We start from the raw sequence: 22782 nt of genomic DNA, 5'->3' as shown, positions 1-22782 counted from the left end.
AAATGAAGCCCTATGCCCTATGAGCTCTTTTTTTTTTTTCTTAAGTAAATTACGAAACATTTATTTGATATGATAATGCCCTTCATGACTTTTTTTTTTTTTTTGTATTGAAAAAAAAACGAAGAAAACCATTGCCGCCAAGGGCAGGAAGTGTGTCCCAGCAGCAACATTCCGCGACGTCTCGTCGGGGGAGGTCGGTTAGACTTCGGTATGCAAAACGCTGTGCCGTGTTAGCCGCTCGCGGTAACTGCTGCAGCGAGCTCCGGCGATAAGAACACTTGCACTGTGCAAAGTGGAGCAAGGCTTCCGATAAGCGATTCTCGGAAAATGAGTTGCTGTCGCGCTAAGTCACAAGCCAAGGGTGAAATTTGACGAACAAGCGTTCGGCCGAGCCAACTAATAAAGTCCAGGAAGCGCAAACGCGCCGGCTCTTTCCATGTGTCGTCATTCGCTTCTTGTCCGCTCAGTACAGCGGAGCCCCTGGATACTGCACTGACGCCGGTGCCCCGCGATTTTTCGGAGCGGGTGAGTGGGCAGGGATGACTGGCGGTGCGGGGAACGCTTTAGAAATGGGGTCCCTCTTAGTGCGTAGCTTGGTCGATTACTTTCTCGTCGTTCGGGATAACGTGGGTTGAAATGCCGCATGCAGCGTTGTGGATTAGACGTGTTACAGTTCCGTGCCACCGGTAGCATATTGATTACTTTTGGTAACAACGCATTTGTTTCTTTGTTTTCTTCCGAAAAAAAAAATAAACCAATAACGTGATTTTGGTACTTTAAGCGACTAGGCATTGTTTTGAGGAAAGTGTATAGGATTACACGCCCTCTGCCTCCTGATGCGGTCATGCGGGTGTATCATGGCTCAACGCCAAACGGATAGACAGGGATGGACTTGCGGGAAGTATGTAAATCGTGACGCGCTTATCGCTAGGTATGCGCAGTTTGATATGCGTAAGGGTTAGAACTCATAAAACGAACGAGGTGTGACCGAGGAAATATCTTCCACGCGGCGCACTCAGAAGTAACGCGTTCTTTTATTGGCCCATTAAAATTAAGTAATATAATCATTTATTCCGTTATTGAGCTCCGCGTAGCAATATTCCGTTCATTTCTTTCTGAGAAATGCGTAGATGTCACGATCGAGAGTTAATTTAGCAATTAGTTCATCAGTGGCCTCAGAAACTGTCCAATTAGGAATACATGCGAGGAAATGTGAAACTTCTTTTCTAGGACAAACCTACGTACATGCACGTTATCTTTCACTTAGCGGAAAAAGCCCACTCAATATTAGGCAGGGCACAGGAGCAGGTATTTTTGTCCCATTCTTGATTGACACTAACCTGCATTTAAGGATTTCAAAATTAAGCCCTCTTCTGGTAGAGCTAAAAATACTTCGTTCACACACTTGCGACTTCTTAGGACCGTGTGCCTTGAAACCTTTTAAAATATCTTACAACAAGAGAGCACACTGGTGCCACCTATCGGGAAGCCGTGGTTGGGTTCACTTTAAAGCAGCTGTATGTGGTTAAACGAGGGTGATTCAAATGAAAACCTTAATTATTTATTAAAAGGCAAACGAGAAAATATACAAAAATTATACGTATATTCTTTTCGACCTAGTAGTCCTCATGACGTGCAATGCACGTGTTCCACCGCTTCGTAAGTGCAAGGATACCTTGTGAGAAAATTTATTTTTGCTGTTACTGTAGCCACTCGTACATCGCGGTTTTCACCTCTTCATCGCCTCTGAAATGCTTGCCTCCCATAGCTTCTTTGAGCCACCATGGATATACTGTGTGCTGAACCAATAGTGATATTCAAAATAGTGGCTCTTTCCTCCATAGTAATACGTCTGTTTTCCTCCACAAGCGCTTCCGCTGCGGCGATGTTTTCGTTCGTCAATACGCGGCGTGCCTCGCCCGATCGTGGGGCGTCCTCCCCAGAAGTTACGCCGCTTCTAAACTTTCCGGCTCACTCGTACACTTGTTGTAGAGACACACACGGATCACCGTACTGCGCTTTCATACTGCGATGAATTTCAGGTGGTTTAACACTTTCACTACTCAAAAAACGCATCACAGATCGCTGCTCTAACGCAGTGCATTTTGACAATGGGGCGGCCATCTTTGCCCTGACGCTGCTTCCTTCTTCTGTGTTGAAGCAACATGCTGCCACATGTTGGTCATTCGTTGAACTTCAAGGATAACTCCTGCCAATTACCAAATCAAGCGCACAGTATTTCGGAATTTTCCTTCACTTTTAAGTTTTTTTGTTTTTTTTTGCACTTTTAGGGGTGGATGTTTCGCCGTGTTGGGTATTCCGTCCGATTTCTGCGTTAGGATTTTTAAGAAAAAGGACGTAATTTTTTCAGATGGATCCATAAGCAGTTTTGAAACTCTGTGCTCGGGGAAACTTGGTGCACGACTCTAGGTGCCACCTTGATTTATTAAACCGCCATTGAGTATACAAGATACAATCCAGATGAATCATTTAGATAGAAGGTGGACTTCGGTCTGTTTGTAGGTAGCGTGCACTACGATGCCCTGGCCGGTTTCATTTGCCCAAAGACCAATAATGTACCACTATGAACTTTCTAGACTCCGTAAGTGACGATGGATGCTGAACGGACATCCGTAAGGGATCGGCTCCGTCCCCCATCCTCCGGTAACTGGAATTAAAAATCGGTAAAGAAACATACGGCGTAAAAACGCTTCTAAAAAAAAAAAAACATTTTTTTTTTTACAATTTGGAGCTGGTGCAGCGACCCCCGCCACAGCCAGTCTTTCAATATTGAAGATAAGACAGAACACCAAGCCAACTGCATCTAAATCAGCGGCCATCTGAAGAACACTACGGTACTCCATGCCTCGGTTACCGAAACACTAGTCAGTTTTCTTTGATTCAAGACGAGGCCCGTAGGTAATACAGCCTTTCATGACACATAACGCGTACCATCTACTGACGTATCACATATATACCTCTTCTGCCACGAATCCCCCAACAGAGTTATCACCATATGTCATTTTAGTTTGTATGTTTTTCATTATTATTTTTGATTCCTAACTGCTGCGGAATTTCCTGGGGTTGAGAGCTTGTCAAGCCATCTAGCGCAGCTTTTCTTCTCAACTCCACCATTACATGTAATGGGAAATAAAGATTATTATTATTATTATTATTATTATTATTATTATTATTATTATTATTATTATTATTATTATTATTATTATTATTATTATTATTATTATTATTATTATTATTATTATTAATTATTATTATATAGCTTTCAATGAAAATCAGGTCAGTGTAGTATATCAGGAAAAGAGGCAGCTGGCAGTGCGAAAAAAAAGTCAACGAGTAGTGCCATTTGAAGTGTGTCCACGTTGCTCCACATGCGAGGCGAATTCTCTATGGTTAATGCTGTGAAGAAAACAATTAACCACCAGGGACACCATCATTTATAAGTTCCCTGGAATCCCAATATGCATTTTTCGTTTCATGTGGGCTTCCAAAAGAAGTGAACGCGGTTCTACACCGACTACGATGACTAGGCATAATAAAAACACCGCAGTACCTATCAGAAATTAGACCCTAAAACAAGAAAAATAAAAATGCGAGACAATTTTTTTTTACATCTTGCTCATTATTATTTTTATCCTCGTTGGCGTTTTTCACCCCCTTTTTTTTTCATTTTTATGTTATATTATGTCGTAACGTTATGTTGTAACATAAATAGCCGTTTGGTGCACTATGTTTATACGATTACGTTCGCCTTGTCCGAAAAAAATAATATATATATATAAAGACAAAGTCTCGGTTGATGTTACGGCAATTCTACCGCTGGCAATTCGATAGAATAGAATAGAATTCTAACCACAATAACAAAAAAAAACGCCGGGATTTATACTAAATCCGATGTTAAAATGCTACCAGCAGCTAAAAGGGGTGCCGATAGGTTAGCTGCTATTGAGTTGTGTTGAAATGAGAAAGCCTCTTTCATTTATGCCGTGCATGTCTGCTATCACCATACAGCAAAACTGGACAAAGATTCGTCATTTGCGTGCAGCTCGTGCTTTTTTTCTGCGATCGGAGGTGACAACTGGAGCTGCTTCTTAGGTGCACCCCTGCGCGATCGTTCGATTTTGGGAGCAGAGAAATCGAGCGGAAGTTGCTCATGTGACTCAGCCAATCATGGGAACTGTATTACGGAAGTGACGTGGCCATCGTCGCCACAGCTAATTATCAAAGAGAAAGAAAAAAAAAGAGAGAGAGAGAGAGAAATAATTTACATCATTATTCAGTCATTTTAGTCCAAGTCGTCGGCAGTGGCAGCTTCTAATGTGGACCGCCAGGAGTTGCCAGTGTTACCGCTGCTCTCGACCCGCAGTGTAGGTTTCGTAGTGCATCCCCGAAACAAAGGCTTGACACCAGATATCTACAGAACTACACACAGTACCTCAAACATGATATCCCATAATTCAGGAATGCTGACTGCGTTAAATACAGTCGTAAAGCCCAAAGTTTAGAAAAATGAGCGGAGTCGCCATTTCAATGAGGCTACAAGCAAGGCCTCCTCGTTGCACGCAAAAGAAAATTTGGCGAACTTGCAATCGCCTGTGCTTGCTCTCGTGAAAACAGGCGAGACAGCGTTCATCAAAACCATAACGCCATACTTAAAATTATGTAATAGCATTTTGATTATTTCGTATCGATCAATCCAACTAAGATATTTTTCCATGACCAGCTTTCTGTAGAACCGATCAAGAGGTTAATCAAGTGACATGGTTATGAGGCAGGGCCGTGTCGGAGATTAATGTGCCAGAAACATGCATGGCGAAACAACGGCCGACGCGTCGTACGAATCCAACACGTTGAATTATGCGGGTACATGGCCTCCGAACTTCCAGTTGAGTGATGGGCTCGCTCGCAATCTCAGAATTTACGACGAGCCAGTCCTTCTGTATTGCATGTGTCTCGCCCTTAATACTACTGTCAGCCGGCATTTCAACTTTTATTTAGCCAAATGGCAGTTCGGCAATTGGAGATTCAGCTCGCGATCGTGGCTCTGGTGCTCTGATCGTCATGCATGGCGCGCGCTGGCTTGGTGATTCCATTTTTAATTCCCGTGTTCCTGAGATATTAGTGCATATTTACTTACCGTTTGTATTTGTAAGAATACGAGTCAAAACTCAATTTCAAGCGCTGTTAGGAAAACAAAACGTGTGTCTTCATCGTTGGTTTTTATACGTAGGGAAAGGTGGTACAAAAGGAGATAAAAAGTTTAAAGTTGATTGGTTATTTTTACTTTTGCTTCAATATTTTAAAAAAACACAGCATCGGGATATCCTCAGATGTTTTCACTGTATGCTCAGTTAATATTTCTTAACTGGAGCAAACGAAACATTAAACAAAACGACAATATCTGAAAGTCACACAATTTCCCATTTTGTCCCGCCCTGAGGACAAAGTGAGACAACGTAGTGGGATACAATTACAATTTTTAAAAAAACCTAATATGCGTTCAGTTTTTGCAATAAAAACACTTGAAACGCAATCTGTGAGCTCCAACGCACTTTCCATGAGCCCATTCTGCGCGCATCTTCGGGGATCAAAAATGAACTTCCTCTTCAATTTCACATTTCTTTTTTTTTTTTTTTTTTAAGGGAAACCAAGGGGGGGGGGGGGGGTGCAGTGGAACGCTGGTTCTTGGTTGCTTTCTCGCCAACATCAGCTTTGCCTTGTGGGGAAATGACGTTAGAACAGCACTGTTCTCCGACCTGTTTGTTATCTTTTTCTGCCCTACGTTAGGTACAGAAGAAACGTTCTTGAAACTTACAACATCGGAAAGAATGCGCCCTCTGTAGCCCAGTCGTTTTTTTCTAGAGCCGTTGCTCTTCACATTCACCGAGCCGTTTGGATCGCCTTTGAAGCGCATTCTTTGGTACACCAAAAAGTGTGGCAGCAGTGCGAAGGGAGTGAGTCTGTCGCTTGACACCTTCAACAGCTTTGTTCGTGTCATTTTCACGCTATGAAGCACTTGTTGTTTTACTTTTATACGTTCTGACTATCCTAGACACCGGGAGAAAAAGATGGCTCGCGAGGAACCAGGAGACTCATGCGTTATTGACATGCGCGTCATAGAATTCCCGATTGTCGCGTTTAGCCCCACACGTATCCCGTTACGTATATAATTATTTCGTTAAAAAACGCAACCCCGGATTGTTCAGATTTGGTCCGCATGAAACTAATAAAGCATACCAATAAAATTAAAGCTTACGTTGCCAGAATAGTCGGTGCCAACCGGGGTGTACGTCTCGAAGCGAAACCTCACGCTGAATTTTGTGCCTTTTTGGCGGGGCGTAAACACGTCAACCTCAACTCCCCATTTATTTTCTCCGGAACACTCTTGTCGCTAGCTCTCAATTTTTACACATGCGAAGTGTACAGGTCGCAATACCTCTGTGTGAAGTTTGAACGTACTCAGACTGCTTGTCTAGAAAATGGATGGCGCTAAACACAAACTGCCGCACTTTGCCCCGCGTCTTATTTTACCCCACCTTACCCTACACCTGCAGTGATGCGCGTTGTTTGCGCCGACATATTTTGTGCGTTTTTTTACAATATTGAAAAAAACAATTTAAAAATAGGAAACATATGAAAAGGACAATGCCTAAACGTCTTTTCTTTTTTCCCCACTTTCGAGTTTTTGGAATGTAAACGCGAGGACGCCTGTCTTCTCGGCATTCTTCAATTCTAAATTAGGTGTTGTATGGTTTGTTGATAATTTTCCCATGTTTCAAATTGCCGTGAAGCACTTGGAAGCGACAGCGAAAATTTTATAGTTAGCTTTTGGTTAAAATGTATTATACTAATAAACCAGAAAATACCAAGCGTTTCCTCTCCTGTTTCTGGTCTTCACAATGCTCAAAAGATGCCAAGTTGCAAGTTATATTACGGAAGGATTCGGCTTAAACAGTAAGCGCCACTAAGGCTAGCCATTGCCCTTGTGTCTTCGAAAAAAACGCCAAAACGCGATAATAAAAAAAAAAAAAAAAAGGAAATGAACCTGATTCAGAGTGCGTGACATTTAGAGGCAATCGGTGAGGTAGTAAGTGTAAACAGGCAGCAGACCATTCGAATGATATAGAAGTCTAAACTTCCAGTGTCATGGGAGCCGGACATATAAAGAGCCAAGTACTCTCACAAAATGCAACCTCTGGAAAAGTCAATCTGTGCGCCACTTCTAGGTCGATACCCGCTTTTTTTCAAGGGCGCGCAGATAGTGATGCAGTTTGGCTGGCACCACCAAACAATATATAGTTTGCTATTGTTATTGTGCATTAACATTAAAAAAGCTTGCGAGATGCACCAAAAATTACCTCGATACCTTTTCCCCCATTCCTTAAAAGGACAGTGAACCGAAATTTCGATTTCAGACAAAATAATGCAGGAGATGTAAGCGGGACGCTACAATCCCTACAACACTACTCGTAAGCGATATCTTCAATGGACGGCCGTATTTTTGGAAAAAGAGGTCGAGATTGAACCCGGCCGACGAGGCGCGTGACGTGAAGATACCTAGTTTCATCCTCTCTTCGCTTCACTCCCTCAAGGCGGCGAGGCGGAGAAGACGCGAGGCCGTTCCCTCTCCTTCTCGGAGAAACATGACGTGAACATTTCTGTCAAATACGCCTCCTTTTCTTGAAAAATACGGTCATTCGTTCGTGATATCGCTGTATGAGTGATGTTTTGAAGTTTGTAACATCCCGCTGCACGCTTTTGCCGCGTATTTTGTGGAACCCAAATTTCAATTCAGCATCCCATTAAAGAACACCTCACTATAAATTCAATTAAAAAAGTTCTTTCCTTGAAACTTTGTAGTTTTCTTTTGCAGTACAGCATCGTTGCGCGACAATGACAAGTTGAATTTACTTAGATCTTATGGAAAAACAAACTGTCAGAGGTCTATGACTAAATCAAACGGTTGAAGTAAAATATTTATCTCAATTTAGACACTGTAATCTTCTTTTCTCCAAAAGAAAACCTTTTTTTTTCGTATTGTTACATGCACAAAAATAGTCGTAATTTCAAAACAGGCATGATAAACTATAAAAAGCAGATAAAATAGGTAATCGTGCATCTGTCTATAAGAAAGAACCCCCCAACCCAGCTTTGCATCCTTCTCTAAATCGCGCAGCTTGCACAGTTTTTTTTTTCTTTTTCGTGCGGTATACAGCAGACCTTTTATTAAAGGTGTCTGTGTGGAACTTTTGCAGCCCCTCATTTTTAGTTTGTTCCATCTTAGCGGAATTAATCTCCTAGCCGCCGGTTGTGCCTATCGTGTAGTTAATATAGGGCATCATTCGTCATTAAATTAGTTAGTTATTAATAATCCAGTCATCCGTCTAGGAAACAAGACTAGATTATCAATACTTCAGTGTTTCGAACAGACCTATTGCTATATTACCCGAGCATCAAGGAGAATGCAGGGATTGGCGTTCCACGCGCCGCACGTGCTGGCCTCGGCAGTGTACTCCGCGACAACTTTTCTTGGCAATCCAGTGGAAGGTACAGGCACGCGTTCCCTCTCTCATCTTGAGCGCAGCAAAGCTGCGCGCGGGCTCTCCTCCTCTTTCCATTTCCGCGGAGAGGATGAGAGCCCGCGCGCACTCAAAATGGGAGAGGGAACGCAGGCCTGTACCTTCCACTGCATTGCCAAGAAAAGTCGTCGCGGAGTAGAGTAACTTTTCTAAAGCAAAAACCTAAAACAAATGGCATCTTGCACGTGCGTTCGTCAACACTTCATTTTGGTTATTTACTTCGAATCTTTTATACTAGGAAGGCGTGCGCGTGTGGCGCGTAGAACACCAATCCCTGCATTCTCCTTGATGCTGTTGAAAGTCTAAACACTCTGACCAAAGTTTCGCAAAGAGCACGTGAGCATCACTGTATCTTTCATCTGCGTCTGGAGAAAACGTATTTGACTTGAGGACAAAAATGTCGCGTTCGCAATGCGTGTGTGCTATGGCAGCTGAAGAACCTCAGAACTTCAAAAAGGTATTGCGCATACACCGGTGGCACTCTTCCCTGTCAGGAAATAGTGACACCCTGCACGCCTCGTGTGTCTCTCTCTCTGGGCGCAGACATCATTCACTAAGTTTCGCCAGCGCGTGATGAAGCACCGCTATAAGTCAACGCTGAGGAAACGAAAACCTAACAAAACAAAAAAAAAATCAGTAGCAGAGGAGCACTGCCCCTGTTAACTAAACTTAGCTAGCAGAAGTACTATAGCTCGCGCCATTACATGCCAGAACGGCAACCTCCCCCAAGACCCCCGGGCGCTTTCTTAAGCCGGCGTCGCACTGCTAATAGATCGTGCATCAGACAGCATGCAGACACTGTCTGAAACCTGCTTCTTACTCGGTCCTGTCACACAGGTCATAAAAAGATGTCGGCAGACATCTTCGAAGCATACATGTGGAGGGAGCAAACATGCTTGGAATATGCCTAAGGCATGACCGAAGATAATTCGGCCAACGTGTCTACAGCAAACACCGTTTTTTTTTTTTTTTTTTTTTTTTTTTTTTTTTGACGTCGGGGCAGCGTGACTCGCATACCTATTTTCTAGAGTGAAGACAACTCGAGAAATTTTCACTTTAAATATTTTGTCTTTTTTTTTTTTTTTTTGAAATTCAAGCGTTTTGGTATTTGACGGCGTGAGCTCGTGGCCCTGGCCATTGAATGCACACACGTCATTTTTTTTTTTTTAATTACGTTTGCTTACGCGCGTGCTAGCGGCACTCGGCAGTGCAACAAAAGATGTCTCCACCTTGAGACGGACAGACGTATTGAGGCATCTTATATCTCCCTTCCAACCTCGAAAATACTAGCGAAACGAGCAAAGATCGAAAACAACTGGGAGGATAATGCGAGGGTGCAAGCAAACTAAATTAAGAACGGACTTTTTTTTTATTTTTTATTCCTAGAGAGTGGGGAAACAAAAGGACAGGACAACACGAATTTCGAAGATTCGTGTTTTCCTGTCCTTCTGTTTCTCCATTTCCCAGGGTTAAAAAAATGGGACGATAAATGGTCAAACATCGCCAACCCGCAAAGGCCCGCGTGTGGATGGAGGTACCTGAGAAGAACGACGAACGCACTGTAAAACGCGGTCTTCTACGTTCTTTCGTGCGCCTTTGCACTATCGAGCACGGCGGGTAAACAAACCCCAAACGAAAAGTAAATTGAGTCAACCGTCGGCGGTGTCGGCCGATGCGTGCGATTCGCCCGGAGACCGCCGGGGGTGGCGGCGTTCTGCGGCACGCGACCGGAGTCGTTCCACCTCGTCCCAGAGGGGCCGTCGGTCGCTCGCTCCGCGGTCATCCATCAAGAGGCCGTGGATCACTGCCAACAGAGAGGGACGCCGCTCTATCAATCTGGCCCCAGCGGTGCTCCAATAATGCCTTATTACACGACTGGCTAGCTCGCCGCAAGGCCGCCTCCCTGACTGTCGTTGGCTCCGTGCTATCCAGGAGGACAAAGTTATTTCATTATTTGTTTTATTTTTTTCTTTTTCATTCCCGCGTGTGTCTTGCAGTTCTGGAACGTCCATGACGGTGTGTATTGCGAGACACCTTATTTTCCGCGCACGTTTGTGTGTTCGCTACTGCACTACATAGTTCAGTCGGCATTGCACACTGAGATTGGTCATGCATATGGGCGCAAATGTGAAATAAATCTGCCTTTTCATGTTTTTTTTTTTTTTTTTTTTTTTTTGTAGAGTGCTCACGATTTTTGTTTGAACGTTCCAACAGGTCAACTGTTTTTGTAAAGTGCTGAATCAGGCTTCAGTGGCAAAGGTCATCTATGGCGTGCACAATGGGTAATGACCCTCAATTCTGAAAAGAAAGTAGAAGGATGATGCGATGATTTGTAAATGTAATCATTATATTGCTTCTACTGGCTCCACCAGAACGTCTGCGCGTGAACATTGGGCTTAAGATCGTGCATCTATGTACCCCGTGTCCATTACCGGCTTCCAAACGACGGTGTCTGATGCAACAAAGACGAAATCAAAACAGACAACAAAAAAAATTGCCGTTCGAACTTCAAAGAAAAGTCAGTCTTCCCAGGCGGGTGCTTTTACGGCGGACGGTGGGATCACTTCGGCGCTGTTTGGGGTCACTGGGGAGGCCAAGAGACGTTCGGGGTCGATGCGTTTGCGACTCGAGTTTAGAGCTGAGAGGAATGGTTCACGCGTCAAAGGACAGCGCCCGGTGCAGGCTGTCCTTTGTCTACCATCTCTGGAATAAGCGTGTTCCGCAACACGGGACGCGTTTTCCCCTGTGACTATCGCAAGAACCACAAATAAATCTTTATCCTGTCACTCGCGTTGGGAGCACCCGAAAAGCACTCCATTCCAACGAAGGTGAGCTCCAGATAGCCCCCCAACAGCATTCAGGCGCCCCACGTTATTTTTGAGCACCCTAGATCCCATTTTCGACTGAATCAATACACAGGGTGGCTCCCCCCCCCCCCCCCCCCCAAAAAAAAAATGTAAAGGGTTATTGTTGCTGCTGTTGTTTTACCGCAAAATTAGACTAGTATGCATCCCTGAACGCTCATTCTCCACCCAAATGTAGCCCTAGCAGTCCGAACAACATGTCACAGTTTCAGAAAACCGTTACCTTATTCAAAAGTTATGAACGATTTTTAAACATTTTTAATGGGCAAATGGCGACTGATAGACCTCTCGAGTACACGGAACTGAACGGGCACCATTTACAGAAAGTGGACGAAAAGGGGCCCCATTTTCCCATTGAAATGTTCAGAAAATCAGCTATAACTTTTGAATGAGATGTCGGTTCGTGCTGAAACTTTGACACCTGGTTTGGACCGCTAGCGCTACATTTGGGCGGAGAATGAGTGTTCGGCGATGCGTAGTTTACTTGTGCAATTAAAAAAAAAAGTTTTTTTTTTTTTTTGGGGGGGGGGGGGCGGAGACATCTTGCAGTATGAAATAAAACTGTTTGCTTATATATATATATATATATATATATATATATATATATATATACATACCTGCTCCACGAATACCACTCGTGGAGCAGGTACAAGGCTGGGGCTAGATAAGAGAAGGAAAAGTTGCGCGGGCGCCTTACCGCAACCGCTAGCCTTGTACCTGCTCCACGAGTGGTAACTTTAGTGCGCTACTACGCTTCTCACACGCTGAAAGTTTTTTTCTGAAAATGACTGATTTAGGGGTTTTGGATGACGCTCAGCAAGTTTCTAATTAGAACAATATGTTTATTTACGCTAATTAAAAAGTTAATCAACAAATTTTAACTAATTAGTCGACTTGTGCCAAAGATTAGCCACCCACATAATGTCCGCCTGGCCGTATAACCCACCTGCACAAACCGCATTAGTGTAGCTTTCACTGCTGTTTTTTTTAAACAAATGTTCGGACCTAGCTGGTGTCCCGCTCCACACTTCAGGTGAGAAAAATTAAATGTATTTCTTTAAAATATGTTTTCATGTGTCTCGATCATATTTCGGCAAACCTCACTCATGAGGGCCCTCACTCACCCTCACTCACCCTCATCTTCACAGGTGAGGTGAGGGTGAGTGAGTTTCTGAACCAGGAAAATTCATGAGTGTGAGGGTGAGTGAGGGCCGTGAGGGCGGTGAGGGCCGTGAGGGCCGTGAGGGCTGTGAGGGCGGTGAGGGCCGTGAGGGCCGTGAGGGCGGTGAGGGCGGTGAGGGCCGTGAGGGCAGTGAGGGACGTGAGGGCTGTGAGGGCGGTGAGGGCCGTGAGGGCCGTGAGGGCCGTGAGGGCTGTGAGGGTGGTGAGGGTGGTGAGGGCCGTGAGGGCTGTGAGGGCCGTGAGGGCCATGAGGGCGGTGAGGGCGGTAAGGTGTATGAGGGCCATGAGTGCGTGAGGGCGGTGAGTGGGGTGAGGGCCATGAGTGCGTGAGTGGTGTGAGGGCGGTGAGTGCGTGAGGGGTGTGAGGGCCATGAGTGCGTGAGGGCAGTGACATGAGAGGCGTGAGGGCCGTGAGAGCGGTGAGTGATTGAGGTGTGTGAGGGCCATGAGTGCGTGAGGGCAGTGAGTGCGTGAGGCGCCCTTCAGATCGAGCATCTTTCTCAGCAATTTTGGTGTCAATGGCGGGTTGTTCTCTAGCTTTCCCTAGATCGACACGAATTGCTGAGATCGGGTCCGGCTCGAAATAAGCAAGCAACTCGGAGCAATTCGAATACGTTTGAAGCGGCTGCATTCAATCAGAGACGCAAAATTTTCACGTGATACCTCGTGCCGGCGATGATGACACCCAAAGACTTGGTTCTGGTTTGAAATCGATCGTTTTTTTGGAAATAAACTGTTTCAGAAAGGTGCATTAGTATTCTTAACGAGATTTAAATGCATAAAAACACGTTTATAACGCGTAATTGTGTCTAAATAGTGCAAGAAAAATAAAATTTTATGATGACGATGGCAAATTGCAGCAATTGCTTGCTGCGTGTGATCGCGGGCGGCCCGTGTTGCAACGTAAAGTTTCTGGTCGAAATTGCCCCATCTCAAGCTGGCCTGAGTGGCGTGAGGGCCATGAGTGCGTGAGGGGCGTGAGGGGTGTGAGGGCCGCAAGGGCGGTGAGGGGCGTGAGGGCGGTGAGTGGCGTAAGGGCGGTGAGTAGCGTGAGGGCGGTGAGTAGCGTGAGGGCGGTGAGTGGCGTGAGGGCCGTGAGGGCGGTGAGGGCGGTGAAGGCCGTGAGGGCGGTGAGTGGCGTGAGGGCTATGAGTGCGTGAGGGCCGTGAGGGCGGTGAGGGCCGTGAGGGCGGTGAGGGCGGTGAGTGGCGTGAGGGCTATGAGTGCGTGAGGGCTATGAGTGCGTGAGGGCCGTGAGGGCGGTGAGGGTGAGTAAAGGGCTGAAGGTGAGTGTGACTGTGAGGGCGAGGATGAGTGAGGGGCTGAAGGTGAGTGTAGCTGTGAGGGTGAGGGTGAGTGAGGGGCTTAGGTGAGTGTGGCTGTGAGGGTGAGGGTGAGTGAGGGCGACCTAAAATGCCGACCTCTGGTCTCGATAAGGGCGGTAACATTGTGTACTATCGTGGACAATATGAGATAAAGCAGCCCTTCATGTCTCTTTGTATTTTGCGTGCTGGGAAGAAAAAAAACTTGCTTCGGACTCGAGATGTAACATGAATATCGGGTTCCATATTTTTTAAAACTCATTGACGGATCAAGAGATGACGGGTCTTGTGGGGACCCCAGACAAAGAAAAACACCGGACAGAGTATCGCAGCTCATATTGTCTGAGTTTGGTATATACGTAGTAGGATACCTTACGACAAAAAATATACAAAAAGAGAAGGAAAGAGAAAGAAAAATTGAAGAATGATTTTATGTCTTACGCATCACGACAATCAAACATTTAAAATTCTTATATATACAAACTCAACTCTGTGACGTCACGGCGCGGTGGTGGCGCGTCGGTCGCACTTTCGGTCTGGGGCTGTGGGCAAAAGTCCCCATGCCAGACGGGTATTCCTACGTTCTTTTGAAAGGAACCAGACAAAAACCTGCCTTCTCGTCAAAACGCCGCGACTGGGGCCGTACCAAAAGTGTCGAGAAAGGTTTGAAGGTCAGTTTTCACGTGCTTGGTTCGTCTAAGAATGTGTCGTGAAAAGGGGAGAAGCAGACGCCGTCGGACAACGATTGCTTGGGCGGGAAGCACTTTGGGTTGAATTCACGGATACTTGTGGTCATCAGATTTATTTGTCTTGTTCCGACATGAACACCAGAAAACCGTCAAGTTGTGCGGACCACCTGCGGACTACGTTCAGTGCGTCTTCAAGTTCAAACGGCCGCCTGATCATTCGAACCGTCGTCTGCTCTTTCAAACGTTTCTGCTTGTCGTCTGCTCTCTTAGACGACGCCGGACCGTAGACCAAATGTGGGCCCGGTGCTTGCGATAAGAAGTAAGTGCAGGCCTCAGAATACTTAAATTTGAAGGTTGGTAAGCAGGCTCGATGTAAACAGTAGATACAAGGAGATGTTGATCATTGTTACCAGTAACCATCACCGACTTGTTATCCCTAATTTACTTGGTTCGATTCTGCTTGCGATTTTCAGTATCGACGTCAACCATCTCAGCTACGGTTCACGCTTTTGCAGCCCGAGCGGCGTCGCGGCTGAAAATTGCGAGCGAAATCGCATTATGCGAGTCAGGCTTTAGCGTACATACTGCGGCGTTTGCGATTCATTCCACGCGGAATGAATCGCCACATGTCACAATATTCACGCGAAGTTTTGTGGTGTAACGGGCCTCGGTAATTTCGCTGACGCCGCTGAAGCAGTCAGACATCGCCAGGAAGACGTAGAATCAACAATTCGAACGCGAAAAAGGGCGGGGGGACTCACACCGACGCCGACAACATCGCATTCCCATGGTTTGTTTATGGGCGACGGCAAGCTTCTTGCCCACACCCCCATCGCGCATGTGCGGCGCAGGTGGCGTCCGCTAGGTGCGATCCGGTTTGTTTGTAACATGAGTTGGTGTATAGGTGCACAAATTAGTACGCATATAAACCGAATTAACAGTTTCGCCCGAGGCAGTTTTATATTAACCTTCGGGACAGGAGTCCTTTAAAAGTCTTAACCCAGTCAATCGCCACCATTTGAGCAATTAATTAAACATTCAATCGGTTGCACTGATCACCAATTATATCTAAAAAGATTCAATACTGCTTATATTGCAATATTGTTTTTAAATATATTTTACTACGTCACGTGTGTCAAAAATAGCAGTCACATTTCAATCTTGAAGTTGCATCACCTATAGAAATAAAACACGGGAAACCTTTGCTGTTTCCTTCTGTTGTTCGCCGAAGCTTTTCTCAGCTCAGAGCGTTACCGACGAATCTGCTAAAACCATTAACCGCGATTTAAGCCTTAATTATTTATTTGGAAATTTAATTGATCAAATGCCCAGTCCTTCTTGACGTATATTAATTTTAAAAAGAGTCACTTGAAGGGAATTCTCCGTTTTTGTTCCGACTCAGCAGTGGCTCGCGGGGCGTTCTAAAAAGAGTCAGGCGTCTCATTTTGATTCTGTCTCTATCAGATACTGCCCGTTTCGAGCGTCTGCCATTTGGTCCAACGATAAAGTCTCCGCCGTTTGGTTGGAAGCGTCCACCTTATTTGACTGTACTCATATCTAGCGGTAGATGATTGGTCCACGGAGAAGAGGGCAGGGTTTCCACTGTAGCCGCGCGCCCTTCAAGCCTGATAAGTGCTGCAGTACATGACCGATAACTAAACACTCCCAGGTACTACGGCCCCAAAATAGCGCATAGGGACTGTTTTATTGATTTTGTTTTCCAACAACGACAGTAGATAGGTGCCTGCATTAACTCAAGTAGTTCTCAGTTCTAGAGAGGTTACTATCGGGAGCTATAGTCTGAACAAGCTCTTGGAAGGTCATATACATGTTTGTTTGTTTGTTTGTTTTTTTCTTTTTTTACGCAGGGGGTTTTGGCGCGACGAAAACATCCCCCACGAGACTGCTCATAAGGCTATAGTTCCTATCAACATTGGACGTTTTATGTCCCAACAGTAAACGCTCGGCATAATTTCGCGCCCAAAAAATTTAACATGAGAATCCTGATTTTGCTGGTCGATCCTCGGACTCTCTGATTTTAAAGTGTGTGAGTGAATTAAGAAGGATTCATACGATCGAAATGAGTGACCCGCTTCCTAAGTGTGCCCTGTTCGATCAAAAGAAGGTACTGTGAAAATGAAGAGCCCCCTCGAGCTGCCCCCGCTCTTCTCAAGCCCCAGCTCGGACCGTCAACCACCTTTTTCTTCCCAAGGGCGCCGCCATCTTGAATATGGTCACTTCCATGGCTTGGGCGGAAACATTAGATTTGTTCGAGTGACTGCACCTCCTGCACCGGTGCAGAAAAGTGGAGGGCTGTGTACTTCCGATCGTATCTGAATACACATACCGGAAGTACACTGCGCTACACTTTTCTGCACCGGTGCAGGAGGTGCAGCAGTTACATCGAACGAAGCTATTGTTTTGCCGCCGCCACGCCAATAGAATAACATTTAGGATATAAGCGCAACCGTCACGCATTCTCGTTTTGCCTCCCCTCCATTTTTTTTTTTTTAATTATTGTTTTCAGGTTGAAATGTTTTAGTATTTTTTCGTCGCCCATATATGCCTACCAGGTGGCTGGGGACCAGAGTAAACGAAAAGGGTCTATACCCCAGTGGTGAGTTGGGCTAATTGGCGTAGCATTGTAAAAGGGTAAAAAACAGGGCGCCTAAACGGACCCACGTGCTTTTGTTTCACCCGACCTCAACCAATGACTGTGCGCGCTCAGCCGCCCCGTCATCACGCGTTCCGCGCGCCTTCTCCGTGTTGCCCTTTGGTTGGGCGTTCCGATGCGCGAAAGACGCCTTTTGGAACACTTGCTCGCCGTATAGCCACTGTCGGCTTAAGAAACGAAGGGCGTGGTATATCATTTATCCGATACTTGCTTCGTGGTTGACTGTTCGACGTTCTTGTCGGCTAATGCCGCAATCTGATTGGGTGATAATGACACCATTCCATTATCGGCCCGCAATGTGCGGGCCGATAATTAATTGCTCGAGACTCGCCTCTGCGTTTCTCAGGTTGTCGGTGAATCAAAATTTGCCCATTCATTCGTCGTTGTGGTCTGCTGGCTCCGCAGGTTCGTTGGCTAGACGATGATATGATTAGATTGGTTGGTTTAGGCGACACCACCGACATCTTCGTACGTTTTATTTTTTTTTTCTTTTTTTTTTTAATCGTTCGCCGTATATACGCGAATTGTGAGTTCTTACTTTTTTTCTGTCCTGTCAAAAGGCGTTCGTTTGATATTAAAGGGACCCTGACGTTCAAGGGTTCTTTGGTCGGTCAGGCAAGCATTCTAAGAAGTCGCTTACCACCCCCAGGGTCCTTGCGTCCATCTATACGCATAGTGAGTTTTGGGTCACAAACATAGGGGCTGTTCGCAAGTATATTCCTTCTAAATCGTCATGTTCTTTATATGCAAAATTTCTTCGCTTCTTGTTGTAGAGTGTGTATGACCATTCCGCGAAGTCATAGACTTTGCGCGCAAAATTTAAAATAATTCTCGCGCCGTCAATGTTGCTTTAAAAAAAAAATTTGCCCGTAAAATAAATTTCTTGACACGCGTGTTCCAACCAGACTGTTTAATTTTTTTTTTTTTTTATGAGCCCTTTAAAGGTTCACGCGCAGTTCACAAATTCACGCGCAGTTGATGAAGAACACGAATTAATCCGCGTCGAGGTTGCGATTCGAACGCCAGTGGGAATGCCGCCTGATGGTTGTGCCCTAAATTGCATGCATGCACTCCATGGCAAGCTAAGAAGAGCCATGTCTCGCACCCTTCGATTTCCTTGGGGAGTGTGAATATGCGCGTGGACGGAAACGTCGGCGACGAGTTTCACCAACCACTAGGCGGCTATCCGGCCGGCCACTGTTCTTTTCGCAGCTTAAAACACGTCACACAAATGAAAACACAAAAAAGGTTTATCTTTTTTCTTTTTTGTGGCTTGTTAAGACCCTGCTATGGAAGGTTCCTTGTTCTGGTCCTGTTTGTGTTCTCTATTTCTCTGTCGCTTTTACTGGTCACTCGTGCTTTCTCATCTCAATTTCAGCATTATGCTACAGCATTACGATCGTGCCATAAATGACTTGTACATACTCTACAGATGGCTCAGCACTTCCACACCTTGGGTTTCATCTTTTAGAGCACAGCTCTTATAAGCACCCATTTCCGGCTTGAGCAGCGTCGCCGTCGCCGCCGCCGTCGGCGTAACCGCCCGTTGCATTATGGAACGTTTCCCAAAATGACGTCACACATGACGTCATTAGCGGAAAATTCCTCGCTAAATTTAGCGGAGAAATTTCCGAACTAAATTTATCGGAAAAAATTCTCCACTAAATTTACCGAAAAGACCCCCCCCCCCCCTAACTTTAGCGAAAAAATTTACCCGCTAAATTTAGCGAAAAAAACTCACCGCTAAATTTAGGGGGAAAATTTCCCGCTAAATTTAGCGGAAAAATTTTCCTGCTAAATTTAGCGTGGAATTTGTTCCCCTATATTTAGCGGGAAATTTGGCAAACATTTCCCGCTAACTGGGAGGGCAGCAGGAGAGGTCGAGGAGAAGGGGAGGAGGGGCATACCCTCCTCTCCTCCTCCTCAACAGCTGCGCTCTAATTCGGCGTTACAAAAAAATTGTAAACGTCTTTCATTTTTTTTCCTGTGCGACAGGATCCACGAGTCTCCAGATGACTACCTGGCCGGGTCGCTCCCTGTCCTCCTATACGCGAAATAATGAATGAATATGCTTCCATCTAAGGCGAAGCGCAATTTGCTCCAACACTAACGGAGCAGTCTACCAAATGCGCTAAGAATACGCGTTAGTACTGACAAACGATTGTCAAAAGATGTGGCACGAGTTGCGCTCCAGTTTTTGAGGAAGTATTAATTTATTCGTGGATTTTCTCTACCATAGATGCTTCCCCTAAATTATTTACATCTGGCCTTAATATTTGATTCATTAGAAAGCTAAGTTTCATCTCAAGAGCAAGGAAGATCATATCTACAAGTGTGTAGTACATTACTAAATGATGACGGCCACTTTCGTTAAAAAAAAAAAGGTTGACAAGTGTTTCTTTTTCTTTTTTTTTTTTTTCTTCATGCGGTTTTTGTATTTAGTTTTGTCGTGATGCTTCAAACTTAGCGTTAAATATTTAGAGACGTGGCTTTATTAACTCGCACGAGCAGACACAAAAACAAGCTTGATCAATATGCAGGTCGGCTAAAAAGAATCGCCAGTGCTCATAGGAGCATCTTCTTGAACACCCCTGGCGTTGCACGTCAGGCGTTGGGCTCGTAAACAAAATGCGAGGCCACTACAGGACAGCGTGTTCTCTTGGAAGCAGTGTTGTTCATTAATCAAGCCCCTGTAATGAAGAGCTAGGAGCGGACGCGACGTCGTTGCTGCTTTAAGGTAAAAATAATGGAAATAAAAGCCAGAGAACGTGCGTAAAAGGCCGTGCACCTTTTTGGCGCCCCACAGCCCCTTAATCCGTCTTAATCCGAAGGACGGGTGATTAATGACCCAAGTCGGGTATTAACAGCCGCCTGGTGCATGTGCAAGACTTGGCGATCCAAATCTGGATGGTTGACGCCGTACCTGCTTTTATTCCGGGTAGGCCCGCCTCGCGCAACGTGATGGCATCAAGCACGAGGGACTCGCCGGTGTTATTTCAGACCCAGTGGGCTTTCTTAAACACACTATAACTCGTGACCACAGATCTCGACTTCTTTGGGAGGCAGTAATTTACCTATAGTGATGAGACAACAGAAACTATACCACGAGGAATGTCTTTATCATATCACCTCCTCCAAACAGCCTGTTTCCATGGTACACTTTAAAGAAAGCCCGTGAGTCTGCTTTCCCGCACAACACTCGGACAGCCAATCACCGCAACTTACGGAGGCAGCTCAGCGAATGACAATGCCGAAACATATGTTTAGACCAAAAAACGCAGTCTGAGTTGCCATGCAAGCGTGACGTTTTGCATTGCTTAATGTCACAACTCAGACTGCGTTTTTCAGTCTAAACTTATGTTTCGGCATTGCCATTCGCTGAGCTGCCTCCGTAAGTTGCGGTGATTGGCTCTCCGAGTGTTGTGCGTGAAAGTAGACGCACAAACATTTTTTAGAGTGTAGATGTACGTACCTTAGAGCATTATTGGTGTTATTCATTTCCTACTTTATGACGCACATCTACAGCATATCAGCGTCAAAGTCGGAATGTGATAGCCTTCTTCAGTAGATATCACTTGTAGGACTAAAAATTAATTTTCTATAGACATGCGAGGCGGCTTATCAAGGTCGACAGAATTATCACGTATACAGACACGAAAGGCAGGGTGCGACTTCTGACATTCACGCTCCTTGCTTTCTGATTGGTTCTCCGGCGTTCGTATCGGTTAACGCCGCAATCTGATTGGTTGCGGACCAATAATAAGATGCTCGAAACTCACCACGCCCTGCCTTTCTTAAGATGTCAGTGACTCTGCAGATGCGCATCACATAAAGTGCCGTACTGTGTGCGAGTATTGTTAAAAACAAAATTATTTAAATGCAGCAAATACGTACGAAACACTTTTCAAGATTTTTATTTCTCTGTGCCATTTGTTTGTTTAATGGAAGTAGATCGTCCTTCACTCTAAGAAATGCCTGCGCGTTTATTTACCCGCAAAACACTCAAAGAGCCAATCTCTGCGATCTACGAAATCAGCTCAGCGAATGATGAGGCGGAACATCCGTTTAGACCTAAAATGAAGTCTGCGCTGTGGCATTACGCAATGCAAAACGTCATGCTTGCATGGCGTAATGCCACAGCGCAGACTTAATTTTTATGTCTAAACGGATGCTCCGCCTCATCATTCGCTGAGCTGATTTCGTAGAACGCAGCGATTGGCTCTTCGAGTATTTTGTAGGTAAGTAGACGCGCAGATATTTCTTAGGGTATTCAAACCTGCCGAAACTCTGTCCAAGACGAAAAAAATTGCGAGCCCTCATCTGAAAACGACGTCTAACTACTTTGCTTCGAAACATCCATCGAACGCTACAGTGACCTACTCTTCGTTTAGTGCCTCATTACCCGTCAGTAAAACGCCGTAAGAAGGCTGTTTCTATCATTCTTATTACCTTTTTGTTTTAACAACAAAAACGTTGTCAAACTTATTTCACGAAGCAGGAAAACAACTCCTAAAGGCGTGCGGGTTAAAGCATGAAAGGATGTGGCCTGGCTAAAAAAAAAAAATCTATCTACATGGCATAATGGTGGGTAACTGTTTAAAGGGGTCATGAAACGATATTCCGTTCGAATTAAGATAAGCAACTCGGAGTGAAAGAATGATTAGCCTTCAGCAATGCTGACTTGATCGTGGCGTCCCCATTGACAAAATACAAGTCAGTTCACGCACAATCCACGCAACGACACAGTGCTCAAAGCTATCAAGTCGTCCCCATTCACGATCCTCCGCCGGGACCATTTCGCAGCCACTTTGCCTCGTCGAACACGTATAAGGATTAGCGTCGTGGTTCGAACTCCTCCCGTTACGGCGCACTAAGCGAAGCCGGCTGTTCCTTTAAGCGGGGACCGTTGTGTCTCACGTAGCGTGCTGCTGAGAGAAAGGGGAAAGTCGGGACTAAGGAACGCAGCGCGGGCGACCTCATATTTGGGGCAAAAAGGGCTCGGCCAAGCGCGAGATATGAGGCTCAATTCGATCAATTACCTGGCCTGCCCACAAATTGCTCTGATTCGCTTGGGATAATAGAATTAAGGGACGCCCGAGGACTCCCCTCTTTTCCCCAAAACAGAAGGCTATGTAATTTCCGGTCTCTTTCTTTCTTTTTTTCCCTCATGGCACTCTCTTTATTCCGAGGGTGGCACAACGGCGACAAGAGAAAAAGTCTCTTGGAGATGAGGGCGAGCTGCTCGTTTCCGTACGCGTCCTTTGTGCCTGGTTTGTCGCGAAATCCTCTTCTGCAATAGCGCTGTCGATTTTTTTTTTTTCTTTCTTTGTAGCGATTTTAAGTTTCAAACAATAAAGTTGAGGCCGGTTGGCCGTTCTCGGATAAAACCAGAAAATGTTGATCTGATTTCTACCCCGAATACAATAATCCAGCACACGCACAACGGCGTTTCTG

At 45.4% G+C, this 22782-nt stretch overlaps 1 long non-coding RNA gene across 3 annotated transcripts in view; it reads left to right on the top strand.

The window, feature by feature from the left end:
- The first annotated feature begins 413 nt into the window (after positions 1 to 413).
- Positions 414 to 22782, top strand: part of LOC115317712 — a 33108-nt gene continuing 10739 nt past the window's right edge. For all 3 annotated transcript variants that reach the window (XR_005717696.1, XR_005798933.1, XR_005717697.2), the window contains exon 1: positions 414 to 525. This is a non-coding gene — a long non-coding RNA (uncharacterized LOC115317712). The remainder of the gene's footprint in view (positions 526 to 22782) is intronic.

The sequence above is a fragment of the Ixodes scapularis genome, unplaced genomic scaffold (assembly GCF_016920785.2).
Source record: "Ixodes scapularis isolate PalLabHiFi unplaced genomic scaffold, ASM1692078v2 PGA_scaffold9__187_contigs__length_104089568, whole genome shotgun sequence".
Lineage (NCBI taxonomy): Eukaryota > Metazoa > Arthropoda > Arachnida > Ixodida > Ixodidae > Ixodes > Ixodes scapularis.
This window is presented reverse-complemented; position numbering and strand designations above follow the sequence as displayed.